Source organism: Pseudorca crassidens, chromosome 13 (genome assembly GCF_039906515.1).
Source record: "Pseudorca crassidens isolate mPseCra1 chromosome 13, mPseCra1.hap1, whole genome shotgun sequence".
Taxonomy (NCBI): Eukaryota; Metazoa; Chordata; class Mammalia; order Artiodactyla; family Delphinidae; genus Pseudorca; species Pseudorca crassidens.
Genome location: NC_090308.1, coordinates 9,293,516 through 9,308,794, shown reverse-complemented (window position 1 = coordinate 9,308,794; position 15,279 = coordinate 9,293,516). Strand labels below are relative to the sequence as shown.

Below are 15,279 nucleotides of genomic sequence, written 5' to 3'. Positions count from 1 at the left end.
CTCCCCCTTTAGGTTTCTGGGTTAGTTTGCTGTTAGAAAAATTAGGTTACTGAGAGCTTATTAGAATTTTGTCTTACAAGAGAAAATAAACCCAGAATGAAAACTTGAGGAGCGATCCTGTGAGGAAGGTTTGCGAGCTGTAGAGGATGAACTTTGTGACTTCAGTTTGGTCCCTACCTTTCTCCTGGGTCTTGCAGGAAAGTCGTCACATTTGTGGCTTCTGTCTTCCCCTCTCCTGAACACTCTCAGGTCTTTGGGTGTGGATGATAAGATTGTGCACTTAGGAAATCCAGGAGACAGTCCCTGAAGTCTCTGTGAGTGCAGCAATATCACGTCTGGCACTTGTGTGGCAACCCTCCAGGAGACAGACAGGTGGACTCATGTGCACACACACAGTGGGGACACAACAGGTGAAATAAGATTGGGAAAATGTTGATGCCTGTTGGAGCTGGGTGATAGGCAGGTGATAGTTCATTAGACGTAGTGAATTAATAAACGAGCTGCTTTTCAAGCTCAACAGATGAAAATCGGTAGTTTTCCCACATACCGTCATTAGTCAATTAGAGTATGTAATAGGAAAAACAGGTTCCCCTCGCAGTGACAGCAGTTTCTGGGAATAAACATAATCAAATATGTAAAGCTATAAAACTTTATGGCTGCACTGAAGTGGAAAGGTACAGCGTATGCTTGGGAAAGGAACATCAACATTGTGAAAACGTTCTCAATAAATCTGTAAATGCAAGTACCTATGAGTAAAATGCAATCGACAGGAGTGTTTGGGTTTTTTTTAATATAAATTTACTCATTTATTTTCTTTTTGGCTGCATTGGGTCTTTGTTGCTGCACGCGGGCTTTCTCTGGTTGTGGTGAGTGGGGGCTACTCTTCGTTGCGGTGCGTGGGCTTCTCATTGCGGTGGCTTCTCGTTGCAGGGCTCTAGGCGCACAGGTTTCAGTAGTTGTGGCACGTGGGCTCAGTAGTCGTGGCACGTGGGCTCAGTAGTCGCGGCTCGCGGGCTCTAGAGCGCAGGCTCAGTAGTTGTGGCACGTGGGCTCAGTAGTTGTGGCTTGTGGGCTCTAGAGCGCAGGCTCAGTGGTTGTGGTGCACGGGCTTAGCCTGTTTTGAGTAATGGCAGCCCCCCATGGGTGGGCCTGTTGCTCCAGACAGAACCTGTGAGTCATCCAGATCCCTGTCTCCTCCTCAGTTCCGTCCAGTCCACCAGGACCTCCAGACCACTGCCTCCAAAATACGTCTGAATCCACCGGTTCCCCTGTTGCAGTTGCTACGGCACTAGTCCAGCCACTGCTTCTCTCCCTTGGACCACACGCCACCTCCTAAGTGGCCTCTTGGCTGCCACTCCCGGGCCGTCCCCTTGACCCCAGACAATGGCTTGACCGAGCCTGCATGGCCTGTGTCCTCTGCCCCGGCTCTTCCTCCAGACTGTCTCCCCCCTATTTCCCGGGCTCACTCTTCTTGAGTGACCCTGACCGGTTCCTGCCTCAGCGTCTCTGCACTGGCTGTGCCCTCTGCCCACAGTGCCCTTCCCAGACCTCTGCCTAGCCACCTTGTCCTCATTCAGGCCTAACTCGGTGACTTTGGCAAGACGTTCCGGACCACCCTTAGCCAAACCAGCCCACGGCCTCCACGCCTCAACTGTCTCCGTTCCCTCACCTGTTTTCTTGTCTCTATAGCACGTGTCACTGAAATTACCTTATTTATTTGCTTGCAACATCTGTTGGGTCTTAAGCATGCCAGCTCCTTGGGAGCAGGATGTTGTAGGTTGCACTGTCCACCTCAGAAGGATATGTTCAAGTCCTAACCCCTCTAACTGAATGTCACCTTACTTGGAAATAGGGTCTTTGTCGCCATAATTAAGGTGTGAATTAAGATTAAGGTCATCCTGAAGTAGGGTGGGCCCTTAATCCTGTAGGACTGGTGTCCTTGTAACAAGAGGAGACACAGAGACAGGTACTTACAGAGGGGAGAATGTCATGTGAAGACACACACACACAGAGGGGGGATGGCCACATGAAGACAGGCGGAGATGGAAGTGATGCTCCCACCAGCCAAGGAATGCCTGGGGCTCCCAGAAGCGGGAACAGGCAGGAAGGATCCTCCCTGGAGCCTCCAGAGGGAGCCTGGCCCTGCCCACAGCTGGATTTTGCAGTTGACTAATCAAGTGCGAGTTGCTTTAATTCTCCAGCTTGTGGTATTTTGTTCGGCAGCCCCAAGAAACTAATACGGGGGGGGGGTGTTCTCAACACTGTCTGACGTGAGAGGCTCGGGAAACACTGCCAAATGATGAAGAAATGGCCAGAATAGCCAAGAAGATTTTGAAAAAGATCAGGACAGTCTTGATCTCCTAGACAGTGAATCATGCTATAAAGCCTAAACAATGATCTAATAGGCAAAAATCAGTAGACTAGAGGAGAGGGCTCAAAGCAGACTCATGTAAATAGAGTAATTTAGTTTATTATTAAGGTAGCAGTTTAAATCATTGGGGGAAAAGGTGGACGCTCAGTAAAGGGTGTTTGTGCAGCTTGGCACTTGCTTTGTTCAGCCAGATATTTCAGAGCAGGTCCGCCTTGGCTGTCTGGTCAGAAGGGAGAAGGGCTTGCCCGCAGGTCCATGCCGGGCGGTTCCTCTTCCAGGGAGTGAGTGGTCTTTGCCGCAGGTCATGCAGGTGACTGTTCACACAGCTGTCTGTCGCTAGCTAGCATCTCGCCAGCTTACAGCCTTGTGCCCGCAGGAGCTAGGATCCCTTATAAAACCGCCATAGGTATAGTTTCCGGGGTTCACAAAGGGGCGTGCTCGGCTACAAAAGTTGTCACACTTAAGGAAGTGGCGTCCCCACTGGGGCTTCCTCATTCATGAAGTTCATTTTGACCATAAGCAGTGTTATCTAGTGACGTGGTTTACGTTCTACCGTTATGGGGTTCCCAGGAAACCAGAGCTGGAGAGTCAGGAAAAGGTTTTGTGAAGCCCATGTGGACACGAATTAAGTTAGAGCCCTACATGAAATCATATATAAATTCCAGAGATACTTAAGAGTTAAATGTAAAGAAATCCCACTTTTAAAGTTTTAGAAAAAAACATAGGAGAGGGCTTCCCTGGTGGCGCAGTGGTTGAGAGTCCGCCTGCCGATGCAGGGGACACGGGTTCGTGCCCCGGTCTGGGAAGATCCCACATGCCGCGGAGCAGCTGGGCCCGTGAGCCATGGCCGCTGAGCCTGCGCGTCCGGGGCCTGTGCTCCGCAACGGGAGAGACCACAACAGTGAGAGGCCCGTGTACCGCAAAAAAAAAAAAATAGGAGAAGCTTCCACAGTGTAATGGTACAGAAAGCTCTTCTAAGCAAAGCATAAAACTCAGAAGTCGTAAAGGAAAAAATAACCTGAGAGATTTAAGAACTGTTTTTTATTGAAGTATAACATATACATAAAAATGAACAAATCCTAAGCGGACAGTTCCGTGAATTTTCACCAAGTGAACATGTCGCATAACCAGCGTGAAGATCTGGAAACAGCGTTTCCCTAGGGCCTGTTTCCCTGGTACCCTAGGGCCCCCTGCTCCTCCTTTACCCCGTGTCAGACTGATAGATTTGACTACAGAAACATTTTAAACTCTGGGATATCAAAAACGCCATAAATATAGTTAAAAGACCAGCAGCAGGCTGGAAGGAAACTATGTCCAGCCCTTTGCAACATATACAGGGACATATACAGGACTGACGACCATTGTAGCTATAAAAACACGCCTACGGATCACGAAGAAGAAGGACCAATCATTCGACAGAAAAATTGGCAAAAGCCACACTAAGTAATTCTCAAGAGGAAAAATACAATGGTCCAGGCAGTGGAGCCAACACTGCCAGCTCTGCTGAGCGCCGTCATCCACGTTAGATGGATGAGTGCTTTTCTCTCTCTTGCTCCACTTCTCTTGCCTTCTCCCTCCTGAGGTTCAGTGGGAGCCCCGGGTGACAGATAATGTACTTCCTCAGCATCACCCCTCCTATCCACCCCTCCCCCCTGGCCTGCAGCTGTGCCCACATACCTGTCCGTCCCCTTAGGCTCATCCCTCTCCCAGCAGATGTTTGGTTCTCATGACTGGCTCCCCAGGTCAGCCCCGTGGGCTCCCAGACAAGCCCAGATTTAACTTGTCCTCTGGGGACACACCTGCCCAGCTCAGTGCTGGGAACGTCAGGGCAGGGCTCAGGTGCTTGGGACATGAACAACGGCTGTGGCCGGGCCAGGAGTGGCAGTAAGTAGGACGGGGCCACCATGGCCGGGGGTTGGGGCTGGTGAGAGGTGTGGCACCTGTCACAAAAAGCCAGGGTTGGGGAGGACAGAATTGGCCCCTGGAAGGAGTGTGGGACAGGCTTCAGAGGCATTCTGTAAAGGCAAACTTCCCCAGAAGGGATTTTGTGGCAAATGACTGGGGGAGTCTGGACACGGCGACCCCTTGGAGATGTCCAGCATTGAGTTAGCGTATGAAAGATGGCCAGGCCCTGCAGTAAAGCCACCTACTGAGACAGCCCTGCCTTCCCCAAACACCTTTGACCTTTAGTTCCAGAACATACATCAACACCTGCCGGTGACCAGTGTCCCTAGGGTCCACTTGGGGAATCCCTGCTGTGAGGGGATGAAGATTCTAAGGCCAGGTTCTGAGCCAGCCACAGGCTTCTCTGTTAGGAGACTAGAGCTAATTCCAGGTACAGAAAGCATTTGGCTGGAGGGTAGTTTGGAGGAGACAGTTTCCAAATCAACAAAACAGTGTAACTAGGTTCATTTGAGAAGGTTTCTTCCGCCCTTTTGTTAAAAAAAACAAAAAAACCTGTGACCGTTTCCTGTTGTTGTTGGGTGGGGGCCTCGTGAGTAAGCAGGTGTGTTTAGTTAATAGACGTATATGGAGAAAGAGGCCACACCTGTCACAAACTACGCCCCCAGATATTACCTATGGGTGGGGTGTCAGTAATAAAGCGATAATAACGTGTCTGCGCTGAGTTGAACTTCCCTCATCTTCCCTGGACCTCCGTGCTCCCGAGTTTGTCAGAGGTCAGAGGTCCCCAAAGAGCGTGGCTGCAGCGCTGGTGACAGTCTCTGAGCATCTAACACAGGTGAACAAACTGCTCTGTCAGATCCCTAATGAATCTGACCAAACAAAGAAGTTTTTAAATCAGAGAAGCCTAGGAAATGAATTATCGACTGTTGTCTGGATTCTGGATGAAAATAGTAGTAATCGACCTTGGGGAGGTTGATCAACTCTCACCCCAGCCTCCTGGAACTGTGTCCCGACCTCACCTTCATGCATTCCCCCAAACCCGGCGGCCTTGCTGGAGGCGGGGTCATTGTCTGTGTTCCTCACCGCTGCTCCCCCCCGCAGGTCCCTATCCCTTCCTGGAAGACTGCCTGCCTCTCTGCCATGCTCCCATTCATGGAGGGCTGGGCTCCTGGCTCACCCAGTTCTTCCGCCACCTCTCCTGTCCCATCCTAGCTATGGTCGTGCCCATTAGCTGCTCTCACCTCCTCACTGCCAAGTCTTTCCTTCCATCCCCCTTCACGCCGCCGGCCTTCTCATCACCAGTCATCATACCGCCCTGGAAGTGCAGCATCAAGCATCCTCTCTGCCACCTTCTGCCCTCCTAACCCGCTCAGGACCCCTACTCAGACCTTGAGTCTGTGGCCCGCGACCCTTCCCAGCACCTTCCCTCCCCTCACATCCTCTCTTGCCTCCTTGTCCTGCTTCGATTCCCATCCATGCTGATCATTCCTCTTGCACACGCTCTCCCCTCTTTCAACCACGCTCTCCTTCATACTTGCCAGGCAAAACCCCTGGCCCTGAGTTAGTCCTCTCCCCCGACTACGAGAACACCCTCATGTTGCTGGGCGCAGCTGGAGGAAAACCCGACCACACTGATCTGTCTGTCACAACTTCCTAAGGGTCTCCAGTGCTGGTTCGGTGGCCTGGTTGCATCTGCCTAGCCAGGTTTCTCTTCCGCCCTCCGGGATGACTGTTTCTCATCTCAGGCCTTCAACACCTTGTCCCTCTCCACTAATTTCACTCCCTGTTTCACTGAGAGAATGAAAGTAACTAAAACAGAACTCTGACAAACCCAGTCACCTCCTCCGCCTGCCCCGCGTCGGCGGCGCCGCCCCCCTTTGTTAGGGCGCGTGCCCTCTCTACCCCTTCTCTTCCTCCTTTGCTCTGCTCCCGTCCCCTCTCACCTCTGAAGACTCTGCTCCCCGGCCTCCTCCCTTCCCTTCCTAGCTGGATGATTTCCACCGGTACAACAGACAGTTCATGTTTAGAACACCCTCTCAACCCCAACGCCCCGCCTCCTTTCTCTGCTCCGTTCCCCCACGTGAAGGGGCTGTCTCCGCTCTCCCTCCTCCCACTCTCTGCGACGCAGTTTCAGCCAGGCTTTGGTGCTCGCCCTTTGGTACTCTGAAGCCCTCCATCAGGGTCACCAGAGATGGCTACCTTGCCGGATCCCACGCAGGTCTGCCCGTAGCATCACCCAGGTGATCACACCTGCTTCCTGAAGGATGCTTCTCCTCCTGGTCATATTCCTGCCTCACTGCTGCTTCCCCCAGTGCCTGGCATACAGTAGGCATCTAGGCATCTAGCGTCCATGTTGAGTGATGGGATTGAAGTGTGAAAGGGTGTGACTTTCCCCTTCTCTCCCCCTCCCTCCCTACACCTCATGTGGCATCAGAAGGTGTATGTGGATCACACGACAAGGTTTCTAAAGGTAAGGGTGTGTGTGTGGTTCTGTGTGTGTACATGCATGGAAATGGCTTCTTGGTGAGGGACGAGGCACTCCAGTGGGGTCGTAGCAGGGCTGGGAGGGGCACTCAGGTAGAGTAAGGAAGTACTTCTTCCTGAGTAAGGAAGAAAAGGGGAAAATAGTCAGCAACTGGCTGGGCTGGTCAGTTAGAGAAGAAACTGGGAAAGTAGCTGAGAGTGGAACCTTCAGCACCCAGCCCAGGCCTTGGGTCTAAGTTGTTAGTCAAGGGAAGCACACTGAAGGGTTTGTTATAGGAGGGAGTGACATGTTGGGACTTGCCCCGGGGGGCGGGGTCACTTTGGGGGCCTGGGAGGGGGACAGGAGGCCCAGGAGTGAGGTCTCTGGTCAGCCCGTGAACTCTGCCCTGAAGGATCTACCTCTCCCCCACGTCTAAAGATAGCTTGCACGCATTTGTGGAAAAGGGAATAATTGATGCTCATTCTTTTTTTTTTTTTTTTTTTTTTTTTTTGCGGTACGCGGGCCTCTCACTGTTGTGACCTCTCCCGTTGCGGAGCACAGGCTCCAGACGCGCAGGCCCAGCAGCCATGGCTCACGGGCCCAGCCGCTCCGCGGCATGTGGGATCTTCCCGGACCGGGGCACGAACCCGTGTCCCTGCATCGGCAGGCGGACTCTCAACCACTGTGCCACCAGGGAAGCCCTGTGTCAGTATGTTTTAAAGGCCCAGATCCCTTCTTTTTAGGGAAAAAAAAGACTCAACTCTAAAGGCTCAGTGTCCAGCCCAGCACTTGCCCCCTTGTCCGAGGAGCCGGCCTCCTCTTCCAGGCTGGTCACCTCAGCCACTGCTGACCTTGGTGCGGGGAGGGGAGTTTATCCAGCTGCTTCTCCAGCTGTGGCCGCAGCTGAGACCATACATTGTCTTCTTACTTCCTCTGGCTGGGTGGCGCACGTATGCACAGCCTTGCTGGGAGACAGTGCTTCTGCTTAGGTCGTGTTTTTGGGGTGCACTCCCCAACCCGCCCTTCACGTGGCTTGGACTTTTGGGAGAGGGAGAGGTGGTGGGGAGAGCAGGAAGGTTTCTTAGCGGGACTGATGTGTCTGCCCAGTTGGCTTTTGTCTGGGCTCTCCAGCTTCTGTTTCAGGCTGGTGTTTTGATTTCCACGTTGCTTAGCAACCCTCCAGCAGCCTCCATCCACCAGCCCGCCTGCCCGAGGAAAACCATTGTCTTTCTGGAGATCTGCTTTAGCTCCCAACTGATAACTCTGGAAGGAACGGCCACAAGCCAGTCTGAGCCGAGCTCAGAATTAGCACATGAAGAAGTCGTTGACCTTGATCTTGATGATTCTGTCCTCTTGAGACCTTGAAATAGAAGAAGCTGGTGTAAGGTCGGGCACAAGAACGCAGCCACAAATGGTACCTCAGACTTGGGCCGTCTGCGTTGTTAAATTGACCTACTTATTTTTCTGACCTGTGGGCTGGGCTTTGATGGAATTTCCTTAAGGGGCGTTATTGTGGAAAATATTATGGAAGAAAGAAGCACGCGTGGTTGGTTTGATTATTGATCCAGACTGCTGGCCTGCTGACCAGGAAGCCGGCCTGCTTGGCCTGGAGCAGAGCAGACTCTCGCTCAGCCTGTGGCTCCCACAAGACCTGCCCCGGCCCCCCAGCTCTGTCTGATGACAGAGGTCTGTCCTGAGAACCAGAATCCCGGGCCAGCTTTGCTCTGCTTTGGGGCAAGCACTGTCCCCCCTGCAGTGGAGCCCTTTCTCTTCCACTCCTCTTGGCCCACTGGACCCGGGGGTGGGATGCATGTCCCCCCAGGCTCCTCTTTGCTACCTCCAGGCCATCCTCCTTCCCTCCACCATAAAAGCAGTCAACTAGGAATATCATGTCCAGCGCCCACCAGGAGGTCTTCCTAGGCCCATCTAAACATCCAAACTGTCAGCACCCCACTTGGCATCCAGGACAGGAACCAGAGCTCGCTGGCGGGGCTGCACGGAGCGCTCTTCTCTGGAGTCATCCTCACAGCAGCTCTGTAAGGTCACTCACGGGGTGTGGACGCTGGGGAGGTGTGGATGCCGGGGCTGCCTTGCTGAGAAGCCTCACTCCCCGATAGGATCTAGTGTCGGTGGTCAGCTGAGCTTCCAGGTTACCTCAAAGGACAGCTCCATCCAAGAGTGTCCTGTGGCCTCATCGTTGTTCTGGTCACCTGTGGTTCCTCCCGGTCCAGTGCCTGCTACCAGACAGGTCTATTTTTATCATAAGCCATCTCATCTAGTATTGTAGACAGGGTTTATCAGGTTACCAGGGAAACAGGACTTGGAGGTTAATCTAGGGTCAAACTCTCTTGCAGGCTCTGTTGACCCTTTGTCCATGCACACCAAGGAACCTTGTTGCCCCCTGGCCCTCCTTGAAATTGCCTGGTTCCTTGACGATTTTACCTTCTTCCCTGTCGGCCCAGACACTCCATCCACCCTCTGTGTCAGACATCCCACTTTTCATCCTCCACCTTCATCTTTCCAGCTCATCCCTCACTTCCCCAATTCCAACCACCCTGACCCTGCTGGGACTGCGATCCCGTGAACCTGCCACCTCTTTTAAAATGTTGTTTTACATATACATGCATTCTTTTTCATATTCTTTTCCATTATGGTTTATCATAGGATATCAAATATAGTTCCCTGTGCTATACGGTAGGACCTTGTTGTTTAACCATTCTCTATATAATAGTTTGCATCTGCTAACCCCAAACTCCCAGTCCACCATCCATGTTGCTGAAAATGACATTATTTCATTCCTTTTTATGGCTGAGTAGTATTGCATGTGTGTGTGTGTGTGTGTGTGTGTGTGTGTGTGTGTATATATGTACCACATCTTTATCCATTCATCTGTCGATGGACATTTAGGTTGCTTCCATGTCTTGGCTATCGCAGACAGTGCTGCTATGAACATTGGGGTGCATATATCTTTTCAAATTAGAGTTTTGTCAGGGTATATGCCCAGGAGTGGGATTGCTGGATCATATGGTAGCTCTATTTTTAGCCTTTTGAGGAACCTCCACACTGTTTGCCATAGTGGCTGCACCAACTTACATTCCCACCAACAGTGCAGGAGGTGAACCTGCCACCTCTTCCAGTCGCTTCCCGACCCCCACGCCTCTCCTCCCTTCACACACCACCCCTGCCCTCTCCCTCCCACCCCTGTCCCTCTCTTGCTCGTTACTCACCTGGTAAGCCACTGGGTAGGTCCTCCTCTCCTCACCTGTACCTGCCTCTGTGTGGCTGGAAGTTTCTGGAGACAACCCACTACCACACCACCGGGTCTCATTGCCCCTTCAGGGTCCCCAGGCCCTTCAGTGATGCTCCTATATCCCGTTCACCCTCCCGCGTCCCCAGACAGCTCCTGCACACCTCCCCCTGCAGCTCTGCCTCACCCACCTACCATATCTGTCCCTGTGTCCTCCTTCTCTCGTGTTAAGTGGATGGACTCTGTGTTAAGGCAGCCCCCATTCACACATCGCCAGTCCAGGGCACTGCTGGCGGGTCCCCTCTCTCTCCTCCTCCAGCAGCTGTTACCTCCCTTGCATCAGTTCTACCAGCGTGCAAACCTTCGGGAAATCTTGAGACCCTACTTCCCGCTCTACAGCCTCCCATTTCTACACACACACACACACACACACACACACACACACACACACACACACACGTTCCTCAAGGAATTGTCTCTACTCACAGTCTCTGTTTTTTCTCTTCCTCTCCATTCAGGTTTTTGTCCCTCAACTTTTCGGAAACTGCTCTTTCCTGGTTCACCTGTGTGTACCTAGAGTGATGAATGCTCAGTCCTGGTGGGACGGGACTCAGGGCAGCATCCAACCTCACTGACCCTTCATGCCCCCTGTCAGCACTCTCCTCCGGGCTCCTGACACCACACACTGCTGGCTTTTCTTATATCTTTTTGGCTTCTTTTATATATATATATATATTTTTTTTTAAATACAAATTTTTTAAAAATTATTTATTTAATTTATTTATTTTTGGCTGCGTTGGGTCTTCGTTGCTGCGCGCGGGCTTTCTCTGGTTGCAGCGAGCGGGGGCTACTCTTCATTGTGGTACGCGTGCTTCTCATTGCGGTGGCTTCTCTTGTTGCGGAGCACGGGCTGTAGGCGTGTGGGCTTCAGTAGTTGTGGCGCGCATGCTTCAGTACTTGTGACACGCAGGCTCAGTAGTTGGGGCGCACGGGCCCAGCTGCTCCGCGGCATGTGGGATCTTCCCGGACCAGGGCTCGGACCCATGTCCCCTGCATTGGCGGGCGGATTCTTAACCATGTGTCACCAGGGAAGCCCATTTTTGGCTTCTTCTCCTCCGTCTCGCCAGCCTTTAGACATGCTGTCCCCTCCATGCACTCCCCAGACCATCTCCCCCACTCTCATGATTTTAAGTACCTTCTGTTTGCTGGGGGCGTCCAGTTTGTATCTTCAGCCGATGTCTCTGTGTAACTCCAGATGGCATGACTCCATCCTCGAAATCTGGGGCCTGTCTGAACTGAGCTCCCAGTGCCTTTCCGAGACCTGGCCCATCTGTCTTCACAGACACCGGGGGTCATGGCCACGCCATCCTGTCAGTTGTTCGGGAGCAAGACTTGGCGTCATCCTTGAACCCTGTCTTTCTCTCATGTCCCACATGCGGTCTGTCCACAGATCCTCTGGTTCTGCCTTCAGAATATCTGCAGATGTTTGATGATGTTAAGGAATTACGGTTACATTTTTTTTTTTTAGATTTGATCATGGTATTGTGCTCCCTTTTTAAAAAGAACCCTTTTCTTTTAGAAATTCGTACAGAAATATTTATAGATAAAATGACGTGAAGTCTGGGATTTACTTGGAATAATCTTGGGCAGTGGTTCTCACCCAGAGGACTTGTGAAAACACAGATTTCTGGGTCTTAAGGCCAGAGTTTCTGATTCAGTAGGGCCGGGATGGGGTCCCATAGTTTTTATTCCTGACACTGATTGATGCTTATTGTCTGAGGCCCACATTAGGAGACTGATCTGAGGTGTAGGAGAGTGGGTGACGGGTATGAATGAAGTAAGGTTGGGCGTGACTTGATAGCAGTCGGAGCTGTTGGATACGTAGGGTTTATTACACTAGTCTGCTCTTCTTTGGAAGTTTCAATAATAAAAAAGTGTGTGTGTGTGTGCGTGCATGTGCGCATGTTACCAGAATTTGACCGTTTCCCAGCACCTCTAGTCCTACCACCCTGGTCCAAGCATCCTCTCTTGCCTCGATCGTTGTAGGGCCTCCTAACTGGTCTCTTGCCTTTCCTTTGCCTCTCTAGGATCTGTTTTCAACAGGATAGCCGGAGTGATCCTCAAAACCCTGCAGTGCTTCCCTCTCGCTCAGAGTGAAACCCCAAGTCTCTTCATCACCTAGAAAGCACTTTGCAGTGTGTCCCCGACTCCATTTCCTCTGTCAGACACGCTGACCTCGCTAACCCTTGCATATGCCGAGAATGCTTCTGCCTCAGGACCTTTGCATGTGCTCTTCCGGACCCATCGTGCTCCCCGACTGTCCACTCAGCCATCTCTCTCTTTTCCTTCATCTACGTTCCAAGGTCGCCCCTGCAGTGAGGCCTTGTCAGACCCCACTGTAAAAGTTCACACTCCCCCACTTCCTGCCCCTCTTCCCTGCTCCCTTCTTCTCCTTAGCTCATATCACTGTCTGTATTGTGCTACGGATCTGATCTGTCCCCCTCGGCAGGAAGCTTGTGTGGTTCCTGGCACCGAGTAGGTGCCACCGCTCCACCACCTTTGTGGCAGCCTCGTCAGTGCCGCGGCTCCCAGCCCCGCCGGGTTGGCCTCCACTGTCATCGCTCATCCGTTCATGACATGTGTCCCTTCTTTGCCGCTGCCCAGCGTCTGCCTCGGCTGACTCTGGCGTAGGTGGGTTGGGGTCTGTTTGGATCCCTGCTGGGTCCCTGTGCCTGGGACAGTGCCAGCCGCATTTGGCTCTCAGATACATGCCCACTGAACGAATGGCTGAATCCCTGGGCAAGAGGTGGACGAGGATGAGGGTGGGAGTGTAAACGAGAGGACTTTCTGGAAAGTCATGGCCAATGTGGGGGCGGGGAGGGGGGATGTGGGTGGGGGAAGCAAAAACATTCTCACATGGAAAAACTTACCGGAAATGCAAAAAAGTGTGGAAGACAGGCGTAGTCTATTTTTGAGACATTAAGTAAGGAAGGACAGAAGTTGCCAACGGGCAGATCAAATACGGTCTGCAGAGGTGTGCAGCCCACACGGTGCTTAAAATAAATCTGGACTGGTTGCCAACACTGAAAAATCAGAAGTATCCTATTTCTCTTGAAAAACTGGAGGCTTGCTGGCGTTGTGCTGGCCTGTCCTCCTGGGGTAACAGGGTGGGAACGGACCGTGAGCCCCCATCAGCAAGGGCGTGTGTCCTCTGGTCGCCCAGGGCCCCTCCAGCAGCTTCACTCGTTCATTACCTGCCTGAGGCCTGTATGTATCTGATTTGTGAGCTCCCTCTTGAAGAGCAAAATGGATTTCTTCTTCCTTCGACACTAAGTGAGGAAACAGTTATTTGGGGCAGGCGGCATGTTGGGCAGTTTTAGAACAGGCTGCCTGGGAGGCCAGGCCTCCGGGAGTGCTGCAGGTGGGGCTGTGAGGGCCGCGAGGGGGCCTGCGTCACAGGGATGGGACGCATCCTGCTTCCACGTTGCAGGGGTCAGAAGGGGCCTCGGAGAGGAGGGCGTGGAGAAAAGGAGAGACGGTTTGCCGGGAGTCTGGGCTTTAAGAGGGTACCCCGGAATGTGACCTTATTTGGAAATAGGGTCATTGCAGGTGTAATTCGTTAGGTTGAATTGAGGTCATCCTGGAGGGGGCCCCAAATCCGGTGTGATGGGTGTCCTTACAAGAGGAGAGAGACACAGAGCCACACGGGGAGAAGACAGCCACGTGACGATGCAGGCAGGGGTTGGAGTGACGCAGCGGCAAGCTGAGGAAGGCCAAGATGGATGGCCACCGCCACAAGCCAGGACAAGGCGAGAGGACCCTCCCCGGGGGCCTCCAGAGGAAGTGTGGCCCGCTGACACCTTGCTTCCAGACTTCCAGGCTCCGGAACCGAGAGCTGCGAAAGTTCGATGTTTCAGGCCACCTGGTTGGTTTACCGTCAGTCTGTTTGTGGTGGAGCAAAAGCATCTCCCAGGACTGTCACGTGCACTAAGGTCGTGACCTGCCATGTGAACCACGTGTGAACGTCGGGGATAATGGTGTTGATTATATATTCAGGAGTCAATCATTTACAGGATTTGAATGGGACAAAGTGGCCTGGTGGCGTTGTGCTTCTTTGTTTTTAAAATAGGATGAAAAGTCTTTTTTGTTTGTGTTTGTTTAATTTTCCCAGCGCAGGGGTGGGGGACATGGTGTGCGGGCTTGTCCTCTGTGATCCAGCAGGGCAAGGGGTCAGTCTGTTTCCACGGCTTCTCCTGAAGCCCTGTTCCCACCTCTGAAGTGTGGATTTGACCACATTAACTTTGGCTGGCAGTTTCCCGGGGTTTTGTTTATTCGGTCGGGACTATTTGCAGAGGTGCGTGAATGCACAAAGACCACCATGCTTTAGGGTCAGCAAAGTGAGACCCAGACGATACTCCGGCTTCAGGGTTCTGTTCAAAGGCTTTGTAAGTCTCTGAGGGTTAAAATATGACTTTTTCGTGTCAGAATTATTCTCTTGCATTGAGTAACTTGTCCCCCGAGGTGAGGACCAGGCCTCTCCCTGGTTAGACTGGGAGACACCATGCGTGGCCCCGAACAGGGCCTGCAAGGGGCAGTTCGCTTCCATCTGTGGGGTTGGGATTTCACAGGCTTTACCTGTCCTAGGGCTTCACGTGTCCTAGAGCAGGGAGCAGGCCACTTCCAGGAGGGCTCCGTGGCCCAGGGCCCAGGGCCCGTCCCTTAATGGCGGGTTTGTCACCACCCTGGGCAGAGAATAGACTCGGGGAGGAGAGGCTCCAGGAACTGGGTTGTATCCATCTGGGGCCCCTCGGATGTCCACACCCTAATCCCCAGTTCCTGTGAAAGTTACTACACGTGGCAGAAGGGGCTTTGCAGATGTGATTACGTTAAGGGCCTTGAGATGGGAGATTGTTTGGGGTCATCTGGGGGCCCAGTGTACTCACAACGGTCCTTAACAGATGGAAGAGGGAGGCAGGAGAAGGAGAGAGAATGAGGTATGAAGATGGAAGCAGATATCAGAGTGATGCGATTGCTGGCTTTGGAGAGTAAGGAAGCAGCCAGTAGCCAAGGACTGCAGGGGACTCTAGAAGCTGCAAAAGGCAGGGGGATGGCTTCTCTTCTAGGGCCTCCAGAGGCAACCCCATCCTTTTGACCTCTCGATTTTAACCCGGTGAAACCCATTTCAGAGACTTCGGACAAGCAGAATTATAAGATCACAAATTTGTGTTGTCTTGGGCCACTGAGCATGTGGTGGGTCATTTGTTACCGCGGCGGTGGAGACTAATACATCAT

The 15,279-nt window shown here is 52.5% G+C and overlaps 1 protein-coding gene across 5 annotated transcripts in view; it reads left to right on the top strand.

Moving 5' to 3' along the window:
* SYNJ2 (synaptojanin 2) overlaps positions 1-15,279 on the top strand; it is a 100,288-nt gene that overhangs the window by 16,539 nt on the left and 68,470 nt on the right. The window lies entirely within an intron of this gene.